The following is a 5,029-nucleotide window of genomic DNA, read 5'->3' as shown; positions in this document are numbered from 1 at the left end:
TCACTGCAATCTCTGCCTCCCAAGTCCAAGCGATTCTTGTGCCTCAACCTCCCGAGTAGCTGGGACTACAGGTGCTCACCACCATGCCTGGCTAAATTTTTTTTGTATTTTTAGTAGAGACGGGGTTTCACCATGTTGGCCAGGCTGGTCTCGAACTCCTCACCTCAAGTAATCTGCCCATCTTGGCTTCCCAGAGTCCTGGGATTACAGGCGTGATCCACTGCACCTGGCCACACCCTGCTTCTTTCCACACTTACATTTCCTACCTAACTGAAAAAGCTTGACCTTGTGACACCTCTTTTCAGGGGAATGACATACAAAATTATTCATAATTACATATTATGAAATATTTTACAAATATTTTCCTTTAAGGAAGATTAGGGAGGTAGTGTTTAGGATAGATTCTACATGGAACACATTAGAAGTAGAACAACGAGTCAAGAAGTATCTGAACAGAATGATAGCCATAGTTGGGTGGTGTGCACTGGATACTGTGATACGCTGCCCAGAAAGGACAGTGAAGGACATCAGGCCCCAGCTGCTGGTAGTGCTGCTGCACCCAGGCTGTAGCTTTTAGCCCTCTCAGAAAGTGCCTGAGCTGCAAAGAGCTGCCTCACCTGAGTCCTGCCTCATCTTAGTCCTTTGGGGCTGCCATAATACCAGAGACTAAGCAGTTCATAAACAACAGAAATGTATTTCTCACAATTCTGGAGACTGGGAAGTCCAAAGTCAAGGTACCAGCAAATTTGATGTCTGGTGAAGGTTGGCTTCCTAACTCATAGATAGTGTCTTATCACTGTAACCTCACAGGGTGAAAGGTGCAAGGGACTTTTCTGGGATCTCTTCTATAAGGGCATTAATACCATCACTAGGGCTCCATCCTTGTGACCTAATCACCTCCCAAAGGCCCTGCATCCCAATACTGTCACCTTGGGGGTTAGGATTTTAACATGAGTTTTGGAGGGACACAAATGTTCAGACCATAGCACACCCTTCCTGGGGAAGATCATATTGAGTGACCAATGGCTTCCCAAAGTACTATGATTACAGGCGTGATTAAATTTGTGGATGTTTAATGGGCTTGCTTATTTATTTATTTTTGAGATGGAGCTTTGCTCTTGTTACCCAGGCTGGCATGCAGTGGTGTGATTTATGGCATGATCTCAGCTCACTGCAACCTCCGCCTCCTGAGTTTAAGCAATTCTCCTGCCTCAGCCTCTCAAGTAGCTGGGATTACAAGCGTGTTCCACCATGCCCAGCTAATTTTTTTTATTTTTAGTAGAGACAGTGTTTCACCATGTTGGTCAGGCTGGTCTCGATCTCCTGACTTCAGGTGATCCACCCACCTTGGCCTCCCAAAGTACTATGATTACAGGCGTGAGCCACCATGCCCAGCCACCTGATCGAGTTTTTACATTTTTAAATAATTGAAAGAACCCAAAAGAAGAATATTTTGCAATGTATGAAGATTATCTGAAACTCCAAGTTTAGTGTTCGCAAATGAAGTTTTCATGCTCATTCACTTAAGTGTCACCTGTGACTGCTCTCATGCCCAACAGCACAGTTGAATAATTGCCACAAAACCACATGGCCCTCAGAACCCAGAAGTTTCCTACCTGGTGCTGACCCCTGCTTTACAGCTTTGCTGCTTCACTCTATGGTCTGAAGACCAGCCTCACCGGCTTTACTTGGGAGGCTGTTAGAAACACAGAATCTTGGTCCCTGCCCTAGACCTACTGATTCAGATCCCAGGAAATTTCTATTCCCATGAATCTTGGAGACGTCCTGGCTTAGTGGGCTCTTCTCTGGCCGTCCTCTGCTGCCCCTCCCCTCAGTGCAGGCAGTCTGCAAGGTCAAGGGCATGCATACTCCTGGAACCACTTCCCCGTCTAGGCCATGCTCTGAGTGCCTGGGAATTTTCTGCTTCCAGAGTCAATGCCAGTCTCCTCTCTGGGGTCCATCCTAGCCCAACAGATGGTCAAGATGCAGCTGTTACAGGGTGGAAAGAGAGTCCCTGTGTTTGAATTTACAGATGGTACATCCTCTCACTCACGCAGCAAGTTCCTCAAGGCACAAAGTGGGAAGAGGAGGGGTAAGGATGGGGGCTGGGGTTAGCTCTTGCTGTCCCATTACCTTCTGGCTTGGGCTCTAGAGCCCAGGAATTCTTGCCTGCCATATAGTTATGTATATATATTTGACAGTTTAGTCACTTGGTAGATAACTTTTTTTTTTCCCCCGAGTTGGAATCTCACACTGTCGCCTAGGCTGGAGTGCAATGGCCCAATCTCACCCCACGGCAACCTTCACCTCCTGGGTTCAAGCAATTCTCCTGCCTCAGTTTCTCAAGTAGTTGGGATTACAGGGTGCTGGCCACCACACTAGGCTAATTTTTTTGTATTTTTAGTAGAGACAGGGTTTTACTATGTTGGCCAGGCTGGTCTTGAACTCCTGACCTCATGATCCGCCCGCCTCAGCCTCCCATAGTGCTGAGATTACAGGTATGAGCCATGATAGAGAACTTTTAGCTTATGGACCTTTACTGATATTCTTGATCCTGGGCCCATGAATGAGAAAAGCATGTCTATTGATTGTTTCTCAATGTGTGTTCCAAGGACCACCTGCAGTAGAATTCACACGGGTTGTTTGCTTAAAATGCAGATTCCTGGGTCCTGCTTTTGATTATCCTGAATCAGAATTTTTGAGGGTGGAGCCAAGGGATCTGGATTCTAACAAGCTCCCCAGTGGTTCTGGTTCACACCAGTTTCAGGAGCAGTTGTAACTGGGGTAGGGTGGACAGGAGCTGGCTCCCAGAGGGCAGGAGCTTCAGGGAAGAAGAAAAGGAACCAGCCAGGTCAGAGCACCAGTGCTTCAAACGCTTCCCATTTCTCTCATTAGCACTCTTCCTCATCTGCCCTCAACCCAGCCCTGGGCATGAGCTGCAGAGAAGTTTTCTGCCAGGATTGGGCAAGGGCATTCTCCCCCAAATATGAGGTCTTCAGACTGATCTGCAGAAAGTCTGAGTCAATGTGAAATTAGAAAGAAGAGCGCCATGGTTTGGCTGTGTCCCCACTCAAACCTCATCTTGAATTATAGTTCCCACAATTCCCATGTGTCATGGGAGGGACCCAGTGGGAGGTAATTGAATCATGGAGGCAGGTCGTTCCCATGCTGTTTCCGTGATCGTAAGTCTCACAAGATCTGATGGTTCTATAAGAAGGAGTTCCCCCATGATACACTGTGGCCTGTTGTGGGGTGGGGGGCTAGGGGAGGGATAGCAGGAGGTTGGGGGATAGGGGAGGGATAGCATTAGGAGAAATACCTAATGTAGATGACGGGGTGATGGATGCAGCAAACCACCATGGCACGTGTATACATATGTAACAAACTTGCACATTCTGCACATGTACCCCAGAACTTAAAGTATAATAATAATTAAAAAAAGGAGTTTCCCTGCACAAGTTGTCTCTTCCCTGCCACCATGTAGGATATGATGTTCCTCCTTGCCTTCCACCATGATTGTGTAGCCTCCCAAGCCATGTAGAACTGTGAGTCTAAAGAAAACCTCTTTTCTTTATAAATTACCCAGTCTTGGGTTTATCTTTATCAGCCGTGTGAAAATGGACTTATACAAAGAGGAACTAGGGGAGCTTGGAGGAACCACAGAGACTCAATCAGAGATTCAGGTGAAATCTTTGTTGCAAACCCTTGGGCAGGCGAGAACTCCTGGACTCCTGCAGGGGACGTGGGAGGAGCTGTACATACAGACAGTGCTGTCCCGCCAATGTGGGTTCAAGCCCTGCATCTGTCACCTGCTGTGTGGCCTTTATCAAGTGTCTTAAGGTCTCCAGGCTTGTTTTCTTATCTGTAAGATGAGAATCTTCTTCCACAAACCATGTTTATTTAAAATACATGCTTATTTTGAAAGTGATGTAGCAACATTTTCTCTAGTCAATGTTCTTTCTCACTCATAATTTTAAAACATTTATTCATGACTAACGAGGATATTAAATCTGTGACTTTATTTATTTTTGCTAAATGCCCATCTCAAATAAGAATATTATTTTATATAGCTAAGTGTCTTTAAAAAAATAAGGCTTAGTAATGCATATCTACAATAAAAATATTTGACAATAAAAAATATGGGAACCCTAATAATACCTTCTATGCTTGCCATTGGAATGAGACGTGATAATTAAATAAAACCCATTCTTGCCACAAAGATCTAAGTGGTGGCCACTGTGTATTAGGAAGCTTGTTATCTTCCACTGCTGCACCTTCTGATGATTGCTCTCACAGCCACTTAACCATTGGCTAATAAAATGAACCTGCAACCTCTGCCTTCTGGGTTCAAGCGGTTCTCCTGCCTCATGCATAGGAGTCCATGAGGCTCCAGTTGCAGCCCTGTACCAGGCCAGTGCTTGACCAGTGACCTCTAACTCTGAGACTCCTTGTGAGAAAGTAATTCCTGAAGTCACGTGGCCGAAATGCTCACAGCACATGATTCTTAGGATGAGCCCACCTGTCGAGACCACAGCCTGGGACTCACCGTCACAGGTGAGTGATAAACGCGGAACTCTAATGAAACCGTCAGCAACAGCTGTGCCATACTGCAAGTCACCACGAGGGGGAAGCAGAATACAAGCATCCAGGTGAGAACTAAGGAAGCGCTGAGGAATATGACCCAGGAAGACAAACGGGCCTGGGAGGGGAAAAGGATCCCAGGCGCACCCTCCCTGTTCACCCCACACACCATGCAGACAGTCACACTCCTGGGCTTGCTCTCAAACCACCGGATTCCTCTTCTACTCTGTTCTCTGGTCCTGGTACAGCACATTGTATCTCACGTATGGCAAAGGCCAGTGGTTCTCTAACTTGGCTGCATGCTTAAATCACCTAGGAAGTTCTGTAAACTCTTTACATCTTGGCCTTATCATAATTAAATCTGAATCTCCAGTGCTTGGAAGCAGGAATCAGTGCTTTATTTATTTACTTATTTATTTTTGAGGCAGAGTCTTACTCAATTGCCCAG

The 5,029-nt window shown here is 46.1% G+C and overlaps 1 protein-coding gene and 1 long non-coding RNA gene across 3 annotated transcripts in view; one reads left to right on the top strand and one right to left on the bottom strand.

The window, feature by feature from the left end:
* The window catches only part of LOC119473423, a 27,397-nt gene extending 23,265 nt beyond the window's left edge, over window positions 1–4,132 (top strand). The window contains exon 2 of the long non-coding RNA XR_005202635.1: window positions 3,608–4,132. This is a non-coding gene — a long non-coding RNA (uncharacterized LOC119473423). The remainder of the gene's footprint in view (window positions 1–3,607) is intronic.
* CLDN10 (claudin 10) overlaps window positions 1–5,029 on the bottom strand; it is a 167,823-nt gene that overhangs the window by 111,221 nt on the left and 51,573 nt on the right. The gene's annotated exons all lie outside the window — the stretch shown is intronic.

The sequence above is a fragment of the Cebus imitator genome, unplaced genomic scaffold (assembly GCF_001604975.1).
Source record: "Cebus imitator isolate Cc_AM_T3 unplaced genomic scaffold, Cebus_imitator-1.0 Scaffold158, whole genome shotgun sequence".
NCBI lineage: Eukaryota > Metazoa > Chordata > Mammalia > Primates > Cebidae > Cebus > Cebus imitator.
This window is presented reverse-complemented; position numbering and strand designations above follow the sequence as displayed.